Source organism: Lontra canadensis, unplaced genomic scaffold (genome assembly GCF_010015895.1).
Source record: "Lontra canadensis isolate GAN:19392208 unplaced genomic scaffold, GSC_riverotter_1.0 scaffold25, whole genome shotgun sequence".
NCBI lineage: Eukaryota > Metazoa > Chordata > Mammalia > Carnivora > Mustelidae > Lontra > Lontra canadensis.
Window position 1 is genome coordinate 16282992 of NW_022631019.1, and position 20116 is coordinate 16303107.

The 20116-nt window shown below is 55.6% G+C and overlaps 1 protein-coding gene across 3 annotated transcripts in view; it reads left to right on the top strand.

Annotated features, from left to right (window-relative positions):
• The window catches only part of EPHB2 (EPH receptor B2), a 182605-nt gene that overhangs the window by 83035 nt on the left and 79454 nt on the right, over nucleotides 1-20116 (top strand). The window lies entirely within an intron of this gene.

The window sequence follows — 20116 nt, forward strand, 5'->3', positions numbered from 1 at the left end:
TTCCAGAAGAGAGACCAAGAGAGATGAGACCCTGAAGTCCAGAGGATGGAGGGTGTGAGGGGGGAACTGAGGACTATGAGAACCCACAGGGGGGCCTGGAGGGTAGCGAGGAGACTGCACTCAGCCTGGGAGTCCCAGAGGTCTTCCTGAAGGAGGGGACACCTGAGCAAAGACCTGGAGGACATGCAGAAATAGCTTGAGGAAACTCTGGGTCTTACAGGCCTGGGAGGCAGGGCAGGTGTGGGGCTTCCCAGGGTGGGGCACCTGCCCACCCCTGTCCCCATCCTCATTCCACAGCTGCCTGGGCTGGGCAGGGCGGACCCATCTCCCACCCCAGCGCCCCAGCGGGGCTGCACAGCTGTGGCCACCTCCCCAGCCTGCCAGACTTGGCAGCTTCTGGAGACTCAGTAAGAATCACCACAGGATGGGACTGGAGAGCCAGAGGGGGTCCCCAGGCGACCCCTGGCCAGTGGTAGTGGTGAGGAGGCCCCAGTGCCTGAGAGCACAGTGCTAGAGGACCCACACTTGTCTAGCCAGGCCCCTTCCTTGCAGTATCTCCTCATCCCACACCAACCCCAGGGGGGCAGGAATCGCCACCGGTGTAACTAGTGAGAAAATGGGTTCAGAGAGGCCAAGGGACTTGCCCCAACTCACAGAGCATGTCAGTTTATGGACCCAACAATTAAGCTCAGGACCCCATGGACTTCTCCCACCCCTCCAGGCTGTGGCAGTCGCTGCAGATCTGCATGGACTGGCTTTGTGGTCTGGGTGCTCTCCCCACCGCCCCCCGCCGGCCCCCGCGGTGGCTGGCTCGTGGTGGGTGCTCAGTGAGTGAGTGGTGGGTGGGTGGAACATATCAATCCGTTGATCGATTCTTCCTTACCTGGTGCCTTTTTTTTAAGACATAAACTATGCCAACCCCCATCCCGCAGCGAAGGCTATATTAAATATGAATTAATCTTTCAGCTCGGTTCTTGTGAATGCAGAATGAGAAGGGCATGTGGACTCGAGAGAGCAAGAAAAGACACCCCAGTGTGCTTCCCACACCGGCCTGGGCCTGAGAAACACACGCACACCCCGAAGCACACACGGGCAGCCACACAGACCCACTCACGCCCTTCCCCCCAGCTGGTGCCTCAGGCTAGGACAGGAGCTCCAGTGACAGTGGGCCTCTCTGGGCTCAGCCCTGGCCTGCCAGCCCTTCCCACTGCAGCAGCAAGCCCACTCCTCCACTCCCTGTGAACTTGACTCCTCCCCTCCCCACCCTCCTTCTTCCCTCCTCAGTCCTTTTGTCCCTCCTTCCCCTCCTCTTCTGTGTTCTGCTTTCTTCTCTCCTCTCTTGGTGTCTGCCTTGATCCGCCTTCTGGTCTAAGTCTTCTTCTGCCCTCCCTGCTGTACCATCCGACTGTCCCCAGTCTCTCCATCTTGCCTCCCCTCTCCCTGCCTTACCCTGTCCCCTCACCTCTCCTCACTTCTTCCCTCAGGCCCTAAGGGGACCACCTGCCCCTGCCTGGATGTCTAGTGAGTTGTAGGCTGAAGAGTGTTCTCTACCCAGACCCTTAGGGGTCCAGCAACAGCCCACCTTCCCCTTTAGGGAGGGGCGTGGTGCACCCATACAGGTGGGGGGAGGGGCTCTGGTGGCCTCAAGTCTCTTCATCTGCCAACTGGTGGAATCATCTGGCCAGGCTGGACACACTCCTTACTCAGCAGCTTGTTTGCTGTACACACTTACTGAGCAATCCCAGCCCAAGAGAGGCCTAGGAGAAACCCAACCCAGACTCCACAGGATTCACATAGCCCTGGTTTGGATTTCCTCCATGTCATGAGCCAGGAGCCTCCACCTTGGAGCCTCAGTTTTCTTGTCTGTAAAATGGGGACAGGAAAGTTGGCCTGGAAGGGCTGCGCAAAGCTCAGGTGAGCTAGAGCCGGCTCTAGCTCCTTGTTTCTGCCTGACACAGTAGGGGCTCCGGGGTGGCCATGGAAGCCAAGAGAGAAGTCTGGGCTCTGCCCTCAGGGGACTCAGGGTGCAGTGGACGGCAGATATCTGGGAGAATTCGCCCCCTCCGGCTCTAGAGAGCTGGTACAGGCCTTTGCCCCTGAGGTCAACATGGAAGAACAGGTTGAGGGACCCGGTGGGGGTCAGGGGTCCTAGGGAAGAGGTCAGCCTCAGTCCTGGGTGATGCTGAGGTGGGGGCCTCAGTGGGAGCCATCGCTGAGGGTCCCAACTAAGGCCGGGCCCATACAGAGTCCATCTGTCCATCGGCTCCTCGCCTTCCCACCACGGCTAGATTCCCACAGGTTTGCATCGGTGTCCCCTCAGGGATGGGATGAGTCATCCTGTCCCTAGAGTCCACATCATCCACCTGTCATCTCTATCAGCGGGCCTGGCCTGCTCATTCTGAAGGGACTGTAGACAATGGGCTCTGAAGGGCCGGAGAGGTGTCCTGGTTCGGTTTGTGCCACATCAGCCTCTCTGAGCCCCAGTTTCCTTGTCAGGGCCTTTGAGTCAATTAAACAAGGGGCTGTGGGCCCAGAGTGGGCGTTAGGTAAACCCCCAGCCTCCAGCAGTGCCCCTCTGTGTGCAGATTCCAGACCTGCCCTCCCCTGGTGGCCCGACTTGGGCCCTCTCTTTCAGGAACTGACCTCCCCTCCCACTGCCTGAGGAGTCTGGCCCCAGGACGCTGGCGCCCTCCGCCCCCTCCCTCCACCTCCCTGCGACCACCCAGCCCAGCCAGCTGGACCGGGAGGCCATCAGAGGCTGTGAGCCACCGCCCCCCCCCCCCCCCCCCGCTCCCACCCACCCTGGACCCAGGAAGTCCTTGAGCCTTGGAGTGGGGGAGGGGGACAGAGACTGTGATTCTGGCAGGTGGGATTGGAGCTGAGGGCAAGAATCAAGCAGGTGCGTGTGTGCGTGTGAGAGAGAGAAAGCAAGAGATCGCCAGTGCACGTGTGCCTGCTGGGGGCTTGCAGATGTGGCTGAGGACCCGGGAAGGCAAGCCTGGGAGAGAGAAGACAAAAGAATGGAGGAAGCTGAAGAAGCCGCTGGGGTGGGAAGCTGAGCCCATTTGTATGCAGCAGGAGCAGGAGCCCAGCGAGGCGGGCTTTTCAGAGGAGTCTCGATTCCCAGGGCACTGGAGGGATCGAGGAGGAGACGTCTGCATCTGCCAGAGCCTCCGAATACCTCCCTTGCATACCACGGCCGCAACTGTACAGGTGGGGAAACTGAGGCTGGGAAGCCACATGGCAAGTAACTGACAGAGCTGGGCCTGGAGCCCGGCCAGTCTCCTAGACCAGGGTTCTTTTCAGTGACTGACCGCCCCCAGGGACCCCCCCCCACCAGGGACAGAGTTGGATGAATGAAGGACCAATGACGGTTGGTGTTTGTCACTTGGCCTGGTGGGCAAACATTTTAGGCGACCTCGGGAATCCTCACACAGCCTGTGAAGCATGGGCGGTGTTCATCCTCCTCCTTTGACAGATGGGGAAACTGAGGCACAGAGCGGACAAGCGACTTGCTCGAGAATGTACAGCTCGCAGGCGGCAGAGCCAGGGTTCCAGGCCAGGCTTGTACCTGGCAGTCGCCGCACCGTGCGGCCTCTTAGAATGTGGAGTTCCCGAAGTGTGGGGACCAACCCCTCTCTGCGCCCCCAGGTCTGAGCTACCGCCCGGCACATGGCAAATGCGCGACCATGCTTAGGGAGTGACCAAGCAAGTGGGGGGCGGCGGCGGGGAGGGCTTGGCCACAACGACATCTTCCCAGGCCCCGGAGCCCAGCTCGCTCGTTCCAGCCCTACTGCGTGTGCTTGGCTCCCGTCCCCACCCCCACCAGGCAGGTGTTGGCTGTGCCCTCCACAGGGCCAGGCCCCATGGGGACAAAGCCGGGGGCGCGCCTGGGCGGCCCAGCCTCCGCGTAGGCTGAAGCTGCTAACAGGCTGGAAACCTCTTTTGTCAAAGCCCGCGCTGCCTCCAACCTCCTTTAATTAAAGACAATCAGTGCTTTCAGCCCCTCTGCACAGCTCAGCTCCCCTGTTTGCAAACACACAGCTGCGGGAGCTTTGTGGGCCCCCCCCACCACCGCCCCGGCCCCGCTTCCCCAGAGACACACAGAGGTGCCTTTATTATCAGCATGGAGGCTCCTACACCAAGAGGCGGGCGCCTCACGCAAGGGAAGGATGGGAGCACTTTCTGGAGAGGCTGGGCAGTGGGAATGGCTGAGGACCCCCAGGGCGGCCCGTCCCACGTGGGCCATGGGTCCTCCTCTTTGAGGAACAGCCTGTGGGTACCACTCCAGCTGGGTACCTTCAAGGAACCTGCCACCTTCCTTTCTCCTCCTCCGTCTCCTTGGTCTTCTGGGCCCTCCTTTTTAGAATACCAGCTACCCGTGTGTTTTCTTCCAGAACCTGTGTCTTATCTGGGCATGGCAGGGCACCGATGCTGGCCCCTGTGTCACCTTAAGAAGGAAGGAAAAGGGAAAGATGGCTTCTGTTGAGCACATGCTGTATGCCAGGACTCTGAGTCTGCAGAGCATAATTCTGAGGTAGCTCCATTTTATAGGCAGAGATGCTGAGGCTCAGAATGGCTCAGTAACTTAGCCAAGTGCGACAAGGAAGGAGCAGAATCAGCCTGCAAGGCCAGGGCCTTCTGACCAGAGTGTACTAGTTGGATCTAAGCATATTAGAGGCCCAACCTCCTGGGGGTCAAAGGGTCATCTTGTCCTGCTCCCTACCTGCCTCAGCCCCGAAAGACTGAGTCTGTGCCATGTGCCAGGCATTCTGGTTGTTCTGGCTGTGGAAGCGGGCACAGACATAGCCGTACCCTCCAGGAGCTGCCATTGAAGGGAAGATGCCCCAGACAGACCCGTGTACATGGCAAGGCCCTGAGGTAGCAGAGAGCTCTGTGGAATTCTCTGGCACCACAGAGCGGGGAGTGACTGTTTTCAGGGAGAGGTGGGAATATTCGAGCTAATGCTCAGGGATGAATAGTTATTCTCGAAAAAAGAGGACAGTGGGCAAAAGCATTCGAGGCAACGGGCAGGGAAATAAAAAAGGAAAGCAAATTTCAAGCAAGGTGAGGCATCCAGGCAGGACAAATGTCACTGTGCCCATTGTGGATGAGGGGACAGAGGCCCAGGCTGGCTGAGTGACTGGTCTAAGGTCACATAGAACAGTAGTGCTGGAAGGGGGGCCTGTGCCCTGCTGCCAGGCATTACTGCAACCCCTTCCCCTTCTTGCCACTTTCCATTGTTCTGAATTGCAAGGACTTTCAAGACCAGCTAATAAGAGTCCCCGCCACCGGACTTTTTTTTTTTTTTTTTTTTAAGATTTTTTATTTATTTATTTGACAGACAGAGATCACAAGTAGGCAGAGAGGCAAGCAGAGAGAGAGGAGGAAGCAGGCTCCCCGCTGAGCGGAGAGCCCGATGAGGGGCTCGATCCCAGGACCCTGGGATCATGACCTACACTGAAGGCAGAGGCTTTAACCCACTGAGCCACCCAGGCGCCTCCCCCCACCACTGGACTTTTGATGCCAGTGGGAAACCACGTCCGTTTTTGCTCACTGTTGTATCTCGGGGCCTAGCCCAGGGCTAGCACTGGGGGGGGGGGAGCTCAGTCAAGACCTGCCAAGGAAGGAAACGTCCCAGGGAAGGCGTGTGATGGGCTCCTGGGCTCCCACGCTCCATTCCGGGCCCAGGCCAGACATCCCAAGTCCATCGCCGTACCCCTCTGCCCCATCCAGAAGGGCTGCAGGCGGGCGCTGTGGAGCTGGCTCGAGGGGCGCCGAGTGTGTGACTGCAGAGTCAAGTCCAGGTTCACAGTCTGTAGGGAGAATTTCCAAGGAGGCCGCTTCCGAGTGGGGAAGAAGGGATGGTAATAATAGTACTAATAAGTTCACATTTACTGAGTGATTTCCACATGTGCGGCATGGTTCTAAGCTCTTCATATGTGTTTGAGTCCCACAACACCCTGTGCCCTGAGTCATCTTCCCCCTCCTCCTCCTCATTTTACAGAGGGGGAAGCTGAGCCATAAAGGGGTTGAATAACTGACCAAAGGGCAGGGCTGGGATTCAAACCCAGGGAGTTGGGCTCTCGACCCCTACACCACCCGGCCTCTCCTCTATCAGCATGGGACCTCCGGGCCCCCGAAGCTGCCGCCCTAAGAGCTGGTGTGTGTCCCGCCTCGCCGTGAGCCCCCCGCTTCCTCCCCTCCGAGTGGAGACCCGAAAGCTGAGTCAGAGCCGGCAGGGCCAGGCTGGGCCTGGGATCCATCTGCCTTTCGGCAGCTCCGGGCCCACTTCCTCCAGCCTGGACTGCTTCCCAGTGGTGCCTCTGCAGGCCCTTTCAAGTCCCCTGGCACCCCCAACCCCACTTCCTGCGACCCCTGGCCCCGGCCTGACCCGCTTCACTCAATTTCCCAAGATGAGTTGCAGAAGCTGCAGGGTCTGTATGCAGAGACGGGAAAATTAACGAGCTGCTCCCCGGCAATTGGCGGTTTCCAGGCACCAGCTGGCCTGGAGTATTTACTCGGCACCCTCAGAGCAAGACAATTAAGTGGAGCTTAGGCTGGGGTGCAGAGATGTCTACGGATCAGACAGAAACCCTTCTAAGATGTTTTTCCAAGGGATCAGTGCCTGAGAACAAGTTTCCAGGGAACCAGGGTCTTTATTCATCCTTAAAAGTATATGATATATTAATACATGTAACATATATTTTATATGTGTGTGTATATCGTGTGTGTGTGTGTGTGTGTGTGTGTGTGTGTGTGTACACACATACATTCATTTACTGAGCATTTTCTATGTGCTGGGCTCCTTACCTAGGTTCCTTTGTTGAATCCTCTCCTTCTTTCTGCAAGGTGGACACAGTTATTCCCATTTTCCAGATAAGAAAACTGAGGCCCAACAATGTTAGGAGACTTCTCCCAGGTCACATGGAGGAGCTGGAATCTGGCCCCAGGTCCATCTGACTCCAAGGCTCTGCTTCTTACCATAGTGGGTCTCCTTCCCAGTCCCTGAGTATGTGTAGCACTGTGTTAGGCCCCTAGGATGGTACCCCAGCAAGAAAAGACCCAGTGTGTGCTGCACACCTCCTCTGCACCAGGCACGGAGAAGAATACGAGTGTGAGACCCCTTCCCTGCCCTGGGCGGGGCCATATTGGAGGGATACGTTGTCCACTACATGAGCCAAGAAGGTATGGTCAGTTCGAATAGATCTAAAGGTGGGTAGGGTCTCACTGAGGAAACAGACCTTGTTTTTGACCGTGAAGGCTGAAGAGGAACCTGCCAGGTGAAGATGGGCCAAAGGACGTCCCAGGTGCAGAGCTCAGCATGAACCCTCCAGGGCTCCGTGTGCTAGGGAAATGGCCCCCAGTTCAGTCTGGTGTCTGGTGAGATCACTGGGGTGCGGAAGGAGGAGAGAGAACAGAGAGGACAGTGGGGCAGATGGTTAAGGGTCTTGAAGGCTAAGCAGATTGGACTGGGCACTAGAGGAGGGACACGGAGCTGCTCCCAGTAGCTGCTGACACATCCTATAGCAGGAAGGGCCCACCTCCCAGCACAGGACCACACAGCTGGTTCCCCCGGCCACCAGCCTTTCTTCTGTTTCCCTGGTGGCCGGGGAGGAACAAGCTGGTTGCTTGGCCATTGAGACACCTCCTCCTTGCTGTCTTCCAGGAGCTACAGATCCATCTCTCCTCCCTCACTCCCCAAATCAGGGCATCACTAACGAACTCCATGACCTGGGACAAGTCACTTCTCTGGCTCATAGTCTCCCCAGAAGTCAAAGAAGGAAGTAAACTAGAGGTCTCCGAAGAGCCGTACACCCCTGCATCCCAGAGTTTTGTAAGAAAGTGAATGCAAAGCTGGGCCTTTGGGGAGTTCCTCAATAGTGGGGATGGGGCGGGGAGTTTAAGGACTTTCTGTGACAACTGCCCCCGCCCCCCGGCAGAGCTGACAAGGCAGGAAGATTGTCCTCTAACCTCTCTGCCTCCTGACCCACCCCATCTGGGCCCCATCTTATTCCTGGTCCCCTAATCTCCCCTGAGGTGTCACTTAGCCCTGTCATCCCACCCGAAGGCTGGAGAAGCTCAAATGAGGGGCTTTCTGATATCCTGACACACCAAAGAGGGTATATATTTGGGCAGGAGCCTGGTGGCCTCAAGTCCTCGTCCCCGCCCCACCCAGCCCACAGGCAGCCCTGAGGGACCTCTTATTGAAAAAATGCCCTATACCCTGTCTTCGGGGTGAAATGATAAGGGTCTACACTGGGGAGTCAGAAGAAATAGGGTCTGGTCTCAGCTTGATAGCCCACTTGCTATGTGACCCTGAGTGGGCGCCTTGTCCTCTCTGAGCCTCCATTTTCTCGTCTGTACAATGATACGGGTTCGGCTTGATGAATGAGAATGTCCCAGGCCCCAAGCCTATCTCTGATGCTCTTGGTCTGAGGAGGGGCCCAGCCATCCTGTGCTTCGAGCACTGCCGCCCTAGGGCATCCCTGAGGGCCAAGTCCAGCTCCAGGAAACTGCTTCTGCATTTAACCCAGCTTTGACCGCTCACACCCAGACGACCAGGACCACAGAGCAGGTCACCGATGGCTCCACCGTACTCAGGATGTCCCCGCCAGAATGTCACCTTTTCCCTCACTTTCCCCTCTCAATGTGGCTGGTCCCCGAGCTAGTCTGTGTTCATGAGTGGCCTGGCCAAGATAAGGAACTAAAAATAACCCCCATGGGCACTGGGAGTGGAGGGCAAAAACCACGGACGCTAGGCCAAGGGGATGAGCCTGCAGACCCTGGCCCGGGCTTAGCCTCTGCCCAGCCCTGCTTAGCTGTGTGGCCCGGGCCGGTCAGCTCCCATCTCCACACCCGTGGGCATTTGTTGTTAAATTCAGGCACCTACCCCTCTGGATACTGGGAGGAACAAGAACTAACAGCGAAGTTAGGCCCCACCAGCTGAGGCCTCCTTGCCCCAGACGCCCTGCCCGGCCGAGGACAGCAGACAGCCTCCCAGGAAGCAGGGAAGGGACAGCCCTGCTGAGGGAGGTGTCACCGGGGCAGTGGGGGGCTCCAGGGCCTCCTTGGGAACTTTCTCCAAGTCTCCCACTCAGAGCGGCCAGCAGTGATGTCAGTGAAAATCACAGAACACATTTTGAAGGGAAAGTAATAAGGAACGGAAGGAAATGGAAATTGTGAGCCCTTGGAACCCGGGGGGAAGGGGTGCCAAACCCACCCACCTACACCGATGGCAGCAGAGGCGGTGGGGGGGATCTTTCAGAATGAGGGAAGTTAGGAGTGGGTGCTGTGGAGAGTGAGGTGCTCAGAAGTCACAATGAAATGACGTTGCCAACAAAGACAGCAGAGCCGGCCAATGAGGAAAAGGGATGTGGCACAGAGGTGAGGAGGGCCTTCCCCGTCACTGGATCCTGGCCTCAGCCTCTCTGAGCCTCAGTGTCCTCATCTGTAAAATGGGTGTGAGGATTAAAGGAGGACTGGGAACAAGTCTGGTGTCACTGGGGCTCCGTGATCAGTAGCTGGTATTGGCCTTCATTGTTGGGGGGAGGGGCGCTGCTGCTAACCCCATCTGAGCAGAGCACATGCAAGCCCCTGCACCCAGCAGGGCTTTGATGAGTGTGGGTAGAGAGGCCAGATTGTTGTGTGGTGGACTGGTGGGTGGACAGACTGATGGACAAGCAGAGAGATGGATGAATGACTGCTGACCATACTTACCGGGCCCAGGAGCTTAAATATACATTGTATGTTTCTCTTCTTTTCCCCTCAACCTCCTAGCCAGCTGCTGATACCATGACCCTTTTCAGTGATTATTTGTAATTAATTAGAATGAGGCGTATTATGTATTTGTGTTTTCATTTTGGTATCATAATCCATTGCAGATCTCTAAAGTCCACTGCCTCCCTAGTACTTTTCTGTTTATAAAACACATCCACACTCATCAATTTGCCTTACCCTTACAACAACCCGTCATCAGGCAGGTCCTCTTCTCCTCCTGTTTTCCAGGAGAGAAATCCAGGCTCAGAGAGGTTCAGCAACTTGTCAAAGATCACACAGCTCTTAAGCAGCAGGGCCAGAAGTCAGAGTCTGGGTCTTTTGTGTTCATGGGGCACTGTCAGCTAGAGTGGATTCCTTCTGGGTGGGACATTCCAGGCAGTTTGGAACCTGCCATGAAGGAGTAAAGGAGGGAAAGGGAGCCGCTGGGGTGGGGTCAAGAAAAAGGGGGATGAGGTTGGGTATCACATGTCAGAGGCTGAGGCTGGGGGCCAGCCCATCACCTAGTAGCGCTCAGGGCCCCCAGGCTGTATCGCCGTGAGTTACCTGTATCCCATTCCAGCAGCCAACCCCTCCACCCCGGTGATCGCCAGACCACACCCCTTGATCTGAGCTTCAGAAACAATAGTCACCATGTTTGTTCTTACACATTTACTGAAGATCTGTCAAGGGCCACCCTCGGTGAAAACAGTAGGGCCCCTGTGCCAGTGAGTCAGGCTTGGCTGGGAGACGAGTAAACAGACGAGGACAGTTCCGGATGCTGAGGGATCCGATGCAGGGAGACACATGGGGGGGGGGGGATGCCGCCGCAGCAGTGGGCAGGGCCTCTGACACTGCCACGAGGAGGTGGCCCTCCTCGTGGCGATGCAGGGGTGACCCTGAAATAAAGGGAGACGTGGAGGCCAGCCGGGGCCTGCTCTGCACCACGCCCTGCCAGTTCTTGCCTTCTCACAAGGCGTCATTACAGCCTCTTGCCCATTTTCCAGATAAGGACGCTGAGGCTCAGAGAGGTGAATGCCCTCGCTCAGAGTCACACAGCCAAGAAGCTGACCCGAGTTGAGTTGCAACCACCTCCCAGGTTGCCAGGGTCGGGTGGGTGGGCCTGAGGTGGGGCCCAAAGGTACTGGGAGGAAGCAGGAGCTCCAGGCCCGGCAGGTCAGAAGCTATGTCCTCACCAGGCCAGCCGAGGCCACTGGCCAGCCATGGTTTACAAGGTACAGGGCTGGCTCGAGATGTTTTGCTTCACAAATGCATGACGGGCTCATCTGGGGTAAGTTTGCGTCTTTATGAGTGTTCTTCAAAAGCCCAGCTCGGCTCCATGCCCGTCACCATGGAGACGGCTCTGGGTGGCTGAAATCGGCCGCCCTCTGTGGCCACGCAGAAAGGCTGCCAGGTGCTGGGGTCGGCACCACGCTGGGTGGGGCACCCACAGAGGCCTTTCCTGAGACACTCGTTGAGGCCCAGGAGTGGGGGTTTGAATCCGGCTCCCACAGAAAGCAAAAAGGTCGAGCCTACGCCATGGACCATAGAGCCCTGTGGGCTGGGGGCGCCTCTCTCAGGCACCCCCATGCCTGCTCTACCCAGTGAGGCGGTGTTTTTTCCCCAGCCCACTGCCCTTGGCCTCTGGACAGGCTGAAGCCAGGAAGGGACCGGTGGTGGGCGGGTGGGGACCAGGTTTGAATCCCAAAGATGGGCTGCACATCCCTACACCCTAAAACTCTCACACGGCTACCCCGTTCTAAAAGTGAGGGAAATCAAGGCCCAGACAGAAGTGATATGATCAAGGTCACTCAGCAAGGTAGAGGCCGGAGGAAGGCTGGTGGCCCTCTCCTCTGAGCCCAGTGCTCATTCTGGGCCACCGTGCAGTTGCTCGGTCAGACCTGAGGTGTGGCTTGGCCCGGCGGCTGAGGCCACCGCCAGAGTGCAGCCAGCCCACGTTTGGAGGAGGGCTTGTGGGCTGGGAAGACGGCCTGAGTCCTGCCTTGGCCCCAGGCCCTTCTTGGCTCTCAATTTGGGTCCAAGTCTCAGGGGCTGTTCAAAGATTCCAAAGGCATTTGAACATATTGGAAGCAATTTGTCAGTCCTGGAAGCTGTTTGGAGGCTCCAAAAACTATTTAAAGTTTCCAGAATCTGTTGTGTTTACAAAGGCTGTTGTTCACGGTTTCCAGAGTGGTTTGAGGTCCTGGGCAAAGGTCCCCAAGGCAGGGTGGGGGTCCGGGGCTGAAGGCGTGCTGTGATGCCTGCGTGGCACTGGAGGCGGAGCTCCTGGCAGCACGAGCCCCCAGCTTTCTCTCCCAAGACCCAGCCTGCGAAGCTGCTGAGTCCACTGGAGCTTCTGCTGTTCTGAGGAGCAGAAGGAGCGTGGGTGTTGGCAACAGCGGGACAGACTTTAGAATCCAGCTTTGCCACTCACAGGCTGTGTGACCTGAGGCCAATTGCTTCACCTCTCTGCCCCCCCCCCACCAACTTGTTCTGCAGGCCCAACTTTCTGCTCCCATCTCCTCTCTGGCTTATGTGGGATGAGTCAGAGAACAGTCCCTTCCAGGGCTGGTCAACACTGGCCTCTGATGTGGCTTCGGCGGTCCCTGTCCAGGCTGAAAGTCTGACCTGCAGTCGTGGGACGGCCAGCCCGCCTTAACCAAGCCTTCCTGACCCTGAGGCCCAGCCCTTCTGGGTCCTGTCATGGAGAAGGAGGCGTGAGCTGGTGGACCAGAATGCTCATACCTGCCCGTGTGCCCATGGAAGGCTCTCTCTGGTCACAGCCCCATCCCTGCCTTTTGGGCTCTCCACACCTCACTGCCATCCCTAGGGTTCCTCCTTCCAATTGTTCTCATTGGCCCAAGAGCCCTATCCCTACCCACCTGTACCTGATATCTGCCTGGTGACTCCCCACAGCACCCACGTGGGGTAGGCCTGGGTGTGGAGCTAGACAGACCCAAGGCCTGACTAGACCTCTTACCTGTAGCATGACCTTGGACAAGCTAGTGGCTGAGCCCTCCTGAGCTTCAGTTTCCCCCTCTTTAAAGAGAGGATGATAAGCCGTGCGCTGTTCACCTCCCAGAGTTGTTGTGAGGGTCAGATGAGGTGATGGATAGGAATGAGGTTTATAAACTCAGAAGCTACAAGGCGGGTGGTGCCTGAGTGATTTGGCTGAGGTCATCCTGGGGAGTTGTGTCCCAAACCAGATCCACAATCCAAGGTTCCTATAAGGACTTGGATGAGGGCTTCCACACCCTGGAGTCCTGGACTATCCTCGGGGCCCCTCTGCAAAGTTTCACTTCCTCCCACTTCCTGACCCACTTGCGGAAGTGCAGGCGGACGGGCGGGCTCCCAGCCGGGACAACCCACCAGCGCTGACTGATGCGCTAAGTGCATCTCACCTTCCTGGGAGACAGAAGATCGATGCCATGGAGGACGGGCAGCCTCGCTCCATGCCACAGCCAGCCCCCAAGGGGCACAATGGGCCAAGAATAAATACAACCAGGCCTGCTCCGCCTGCAGGGTCAGCCCAGGCCAGACCAGAAAGACGGGGATTTGATGTGACCACCTGTGGCCATCGCCATCCTCACCGGACCCAAGCAGCATTGCTGGACCACCCAGCGTGCTAAGTTTACTTGTTTTTAGCAGCGTGAACTCACTGGATCCGCACAACCCCCCTCCGAGGCAGGTTCTGCTCTCATCCCGATTTCATAGATATATAAGGTGACACGGAAGGTTTAGTGCCATACCCTGGGTCCCACAGCTTAGGAAGTGTCCCAGGCAGGACCAGAACCCGCTACCTTTGCTCGGCTCAAAGCCCATGCTGCTGGGAGAATATTTGGCCTTTTTCGTCATGCAGAGAGCTCCGCGGCCCCCACACACCCAGCAGAGCCCTTCTCCAAATGCCCGCTTGGGGCCCCATTCCAGCCTTCTCCATAATCTGGACCTGGGACTTAGGCTCCGGGGCTGCATTTTCAAGACTTGGAATGTGCTTTGGCCAGACTCTCCTGGACAGGTTGAGAGAAGCAGGTGCCCATCCTCAGCCATATTCTGCCAGAGCCCCCAGGGCAGGTAGGATTAAAGGTAGGCCTGGCCCTCAAGGTCACTTGACATGGAAGAGCCTGTGACTGGCATGAATTCTCAGGGGCCTAAACCCTTAAACCGAAGTGAATTCAGCCTCACTGCCCATCTGCCACAGGATGGCAGGCCTATAGCCAAGAATGGGCCAGCCTGAGGCTTTGCCAGCCCTACACCTCGCAGGTGAGGCAGGAGAAACCGCAGCCCTAAGCTTCCTGGGGCTAGGCTAAAAACAGGGACAGATAGGCAGGGCACAAGATGTGGAATTGCTGGGTGGGAAGGGCCCGGCCCTTCAGTCTTCTTCCCAAGTGGTGGGAAATGTTGTAGGCTTTGGGGTTAAACTCGGCTGGGCCCGTCCTTGCTGTGTGACCTTGGATAAGACACTTAACCTCTCTGAGCCTCAGTCGTCACCTCCCTTTCCCCTTTCCCCACGCCACGTGGTTCCACCTCATTCAGAGTCATTGTACCTGTCCCTTCTATCCCTCAAGCCCAGGGCCCCAGGCCAGTCTCACTTTGCCTCCTCCCTCAGCCCCACCCAAGTCCTCTGCCAGCAGTCCTCACCTCCATGACTGCCATCCAGTCAGGTGCCAAATCCTATCCCTCCCCCCCGCCCCCCGAATACTGGCATGGCTGCCTTCCCCATCAGGTCCCTCTGCATCCCTGCTCTGGTCCAGGCCCGGTCGTCTTTCCCCTGGATTTGTGCAGCAGCCCTTCTAACTGCTTCCTGCCTCCTCCCACCTCCCCTCTGGCAGTTCCAGAACCATCTTTCTAAAATGGAAAGCTGGTCGTGTCTACCTAATGCATCCTGACTGCACACAGAGGCAAGCTCACACTCCTTCCCCTGCTGCAGGGAAGACCTGTCACCGTCTGGTGACAGCCCCAGCCCCCTCACCCCCCTCTTCCCTTAGCGCCCCTCTGCCTCCTGCCACGCTGGGCAGCTGGGTTTGCTTGGGCCTACCCCTGAGCCTTTGCACACACCCGCTTTTCTCTTGGCCTAGAATTCCCTTCTCTCCTCTCCCCCCTCCTCCCCTCCTGTCTAATACCCTCTTATCCCTCAGGTGTCAGCTTGGACATTACCTCCTCCGGGAACCTTCCTTAGCCACCACTCCCCAAAGCTGGGCCATGCTGAGCTCCCACAGCCCCGTCGCGGCCGCTGTCCCTCCGCATTGTCATTGTCTATTTAGATGTCTCCCTGCCCACTAGACAGGAGACTGCATCTCCCCTAGGCTCTGAGATGGACCCTCCAGCCCCAGCGCCCTGTCCCAGCTTGAACCTCACTTTCCTGCTCACTGCACAGCCAGTCAGATTCTAATCCCAGCTCCTCCGGGGCTGTGCTGTGAGACCTGGGGCCATTGCCTTCCCCTCTCTGTGCCTGCGCTGCCGAGGGTCTATTAAAAACATGAGGCTGAACTAGGAGACTGCTCAGGGCCCTGCCCACTCCACAGTTCTACGTCCTTGGTCTCCTGTGATGCTCCTCGCTCTGCGGCCCTCTGTGCCTTTTCATTCCATCTCCAGCCACCGCCTCTTGTAACTTCTCTTTCAGCCTGTCTGGTGACCCTTTCTGTCCCTTTCTGCCTCAGACTTCCTGTGAGGACTGAGGCCTCCTTCATGCAACCCCAGATCCAGATCGAAGGGCAGGCGTGGAAGGCTCCGAGTCCCCCTACCAGCCTCCCGTCACGGGACCTGCCATCTGCACAGCCCCAGTAGGGCCATTAACTCACTATGAGTCAAACGAAGCCATAAATAAATAAAGGCGTGAGGGTCCCAAGGGGGCCCGAGCCCAGCTGGCTGCCCTGTCTCTGGCCAGATCTGGGGTCCCAACCGCCCCAGGATGGACTCAGCCTGACAGATCTTCACGTGTCATCACTGTCCCCAGAGAGCGATGGGGAAGTCACCAGGCCTCTCCGGCCCCCATTAGTGTCAGTAATTGCCAATCAATTTCCTGGGATCCTAGTGGGGAAGAGGCCCCTGGGTGTCTCCAGTGGGGAAGCCACATCTAATGGCTTTTATTTAGATTGCTGCAAATTGATTGGGGTTTTTTTTAATGGAGCTTTGGTTTTTCTCCGGGCATCCTAACCACCCCCTCAGGGCTAGTTAGGCCAAAAGATGAGTGATGGCATGACTTTACTTTCCAGAAAAGCCGAGAGCAGGGCTGGTCATACCCATGCTGCCCGTGTCCCATCCATTCAGCACTTCCTGAAGGTGCAGTCTCGGGTCCCACTTCCTCTGAGGGGTGACCCCACCATGGGCCCTTCCTGGAGTCACAACTTTTGCCAAGCTCCCAGGGAAGAGGTGAGATGATGAGAATAATATGGATGACAGCAGCAGCTATGACCTACTGAGCCCTTAATTGTGAAGCAGAGACTATGCCAGTAGTTTTCCATCTGTAGGTCATGTCCTACTGAGAAATATGCTTCATTATAACCATTTCAGATAGGGAAACTGAGACTCAGAGGTTAAGTGACTTGCATCAGACCATTCAGGTTGTTGGGGTTAGAACTAGAATTCAAACTGGGTCTTTTTGAATCTACAACATATGCTTTTAACCAACTGTTTCGGTGTGGACTGTGAATGACATAAAACCAAATATCAGTGACTTGAACAAGATAGATGTTTATTCCTCTCTCAACTAAATGAAGTCCCGGGTAAGTCGTTCAAGGCTAGAATGGCAGCTCCACCATTGTGAAGATCTCATACTCCCTCTGTCTTGGTTTCATGGTCTGAGTTGGCTGCTAGAGCTCCAGCCATCACATCCATATCCCATCCTGCAAGAAGGAAGAGAAGGTAATGACAGACATGCATGTTTCCTTTAGGGACACTTCCCAGAAATTGCACCTACCATTTTTATAACATCTCAGCGGCCAGCACTAAATCATATGACGTGCAACACAGGTAGGAAATGTAAGCTTGATTCCAGGAGACCATGTACATGGCTAAAAAGCAGGGGCTGTTACTGAGGAAGGAGAAGAGACCAGATTTGGGACAGTTATTAGTGACATCCATTAGCATCACTCTAACTGCCCCTCTAGATGTATAAACAGAATTTTAAGTACATTCTGGAGAGTCACTAAACCCAACTTCCTGATAGCCCAGAGGAGGCATCTAAGCCCAAAGAGGGGCTATGTCTTGCCCAGGACGAAGCAAAAAATTGGTGCAGAGCCAAATTCAGAAAGGTATCTCAGTAGTAAAACCCAAGCTCTTGGCACAACACCCTTCATCTCTCAAACATTCTGGTGCCTTTCTTCTGGTTCTTGGATTATTTCTCTCATTTTCCCCCCTTCCCCCTCTCCCCCTCCAGGGCCTTTGGTCAGTGGCACTTTGGGGCTTCTTTTAACCCCCAGTAACAGAGAACTTTATTCTGTTCCCAATATCTCTACTAAATAAATATGGCTGACCTTGGCCCTTGGTATTCTGGTCTGAGGATCTTGAAGACCTTTCCTGCTCTGATAGTTTATGTTATGATACTCAGAAGCTAGTGGTAGTTCTTGCTTAGCGGATATAACCCTAGTGCTAGCAAATGAGGCTCCAGAGGCGAACTTGGGGGAGGGGCAGTGGGTACCGAGGGGTAATGGATCAGGTCCTTGGGTGATGATGGGAGGAAAGAATGGTCTTTGTCACACATTTCCTAGGCACCAATACAGTGCTACACTAAACGTGAATAGGTTATATCTCCCAATAATGGACAAGGACTCTCATATAGACCTAAAACTAGAATAAGTTCAGCTCCACGTTCCTTTTGAAGGACACATTTAAAGCAAAACAGTGAAAGATCAAAAGTAAAGGGATGAAAAGAGACAAAAACAAGCAAAAACAAATTAAAAATCCAGATGAGAAAAAAATGCTAGAGTGGCAATATCCTGCTCGTCCCTCGGCTGAGGCTCAGAACAGTAAGGGGACTCCCCTGAAGTCATGTCTGCCCTAAATGGCAGAGGTATGATTTGAAACTGGGTCTTTCTGTCTCCTAAATTCCTGCTTCTTTGGGAAGAGCTAGTTGCCTCCAGTAAAGCCGTGACCTTGAGCTGATGGGCTGCGGATCTAGAGCCAGGTGCCTGCCATCACAGAGCGAGACTAGAGCAGGCAAGAGTGAAGGGAAGGATGAATGACCAGCCCTGGGTAAGACATGCCCTGGCCTCCGGGCCAGAGCTGGGACTGACTCCCAGAGTGCCTGCTGTGCCCTGCTCTGGCCTGCTCTCAGCTGGGTCCTGCACTATTCCAGGCCCGGTGCCCATAGAGACTCCCACCCCTGCTTCCCAATCCCTACCCTCACACAGAGGCCGGGATGAGGGCGGCTGTCCCCCAGAGCCTTATGGCTGAGGTTCATGCCTGGAACAGAGCTCCCTCTGCCTGGCCGAGGACAAATGGTCCCAGGGGTCTCTGAGAGGCAGTCTGATGGCAGTCAGGGCCCATCCCCAAGCTGGAAGCCCCTGAGTCCCATAGCAGAGACAGGTCCTCATTGTTTCCTGAGAGGAACTGGACAGGGAACCTGGGTTCAAGTCTTAACTCTGCCATATCCCTGCACACGGCAGGGCCGGTCGCACCCCAGCCAGAACCCCCACAGGTCCCAGGCAGCGCCCTCCACAGCCTCACTCCTACTTGACTGGCATGCGCGTAAAGCATGCGAACAGAGCGGGGCTGGCCTCCACTCAGCTAACCCTGCCCATCTTTCCCAACTTAATGTGGTTATCACATCCTCCAGGAAGCCTTCAGTGACCCCCTCCTCACTCTGTATTACAGTTGACCCTTGAACAACATGGGTTTGAATACACTGGTCCACATATATGCAGACTGTTTTTGATAAATACAGTACAATACTATACATGTACTCTTACTTCCTTAGGATTTTCTCTTTTTTAAAGATTTTATTTATTTATTGAGAGAGAGAGCGTACACGATCGGGGTGGGAGGTGGGTGGACAGAGGGAAACAGATCTCAACTAGACTCCACACAGAGCACAGAGCCCAGTGGGGGGCTCCATCTCACCCCCTGAGGTCATGACCTGAGCTGAAATCAAGAGTTGGATGCTTAACCAACTGAACCACTCCAGGCGCCCCCTTCCTTATGATTTTCTTAAAAACATTTTCTTTTGGGGCTCCTGGGTGGCTCAATGGGTTAAAGCCTCTGCCTTCGGCTCTGGTCATGATCCCAGGGTCATGGGATCGAGCCCCACGTTGGGCTCTCTGCTCAGCGGGGAGCCTGCTTTCCTTCCTCTCTCTCTGCCTGCCTCTCTGCCTACTTGTGATCTCTGTCTGTCAAGTAAATAAATAAATCTTAAAAAAATTTTTTTTTCTTTTATCTAGCGTACTTCATAGTAAGAATACAGTCTTGATCCAGAGAACAAAGAAGATGTGTGTTATTCAACTATTATTAGTAAGGCTTCTGGTCAACAGTAGGTTGTTAGTACTTTTGGGGCGTCAAAAGTTATACACAGATTTTCAACTGTGCAGGGGTCACAGGTTGTAAGCCCCATGTTCAGGGGTCAGCCACATCATGTGCAGAACTCGGAGCTTGATGCCGTATTTCCTTGTGTGTCTCCCCAACCAGCACCGTGGGTCTTGATCTGAGCTGCGTGGGGGAGCTTTCAGGAGGTCCGTAGACTTGCTAGACTTGTCCGCAGAATGTTTTCTGGGTGTGCTTTTGGGCACTTGGCAGGGGGCAGCTTTCACCGGTTTTCTGGAGAATCACTGCTCTAGGCTGTGTGCTCTTGGCTTTAGGAACCACGTCTGCCACTGTACCCTCGATTGGTGTGTAAGGGGCAGTTATTACTAGTTGCATGAATAATTTGATGGGTGGCCTCTTTCTTGGTTTCCTCTCTGTAAAGTGGAGATGAGAGTAGAGATCCCAGTGTCTCAGCTCTTCCTCATTTCCGTATTCCTTCTCTTGCCCTACTGCGTACATAGGGCCTGGCACAAAGTTAGTGTTCAGAGGACGTGTATGAGAGGAGTGGATGGGTGGGTGGTAGGCAGACAGAGGTGTCCGTGTTTAGTGGGGGAGGGGTCCACCTGGTATGTGAACGAACATTCAGCAGGTGGACCAGTGAGTTCATGGATGAGAGGTTGGCTGGTGGATGGGTTCATGGAGGAGTGCACAGGTGAATGTCTAGATGAGTGGATTAGCAGAAAGGAGGATAGATATTTGGGGGTGCGTTAATAAATAGGTGGGTTTTTGAAGAAAGGCTCCATGAATCAGTGAAATGAATGAATGCAAGACTTACAGATGGGTTTGTGTTGTGGATGGGTAGAACTGATGGCTGGATGGATGGATGGAAGGGTGGATGGATGGTAGA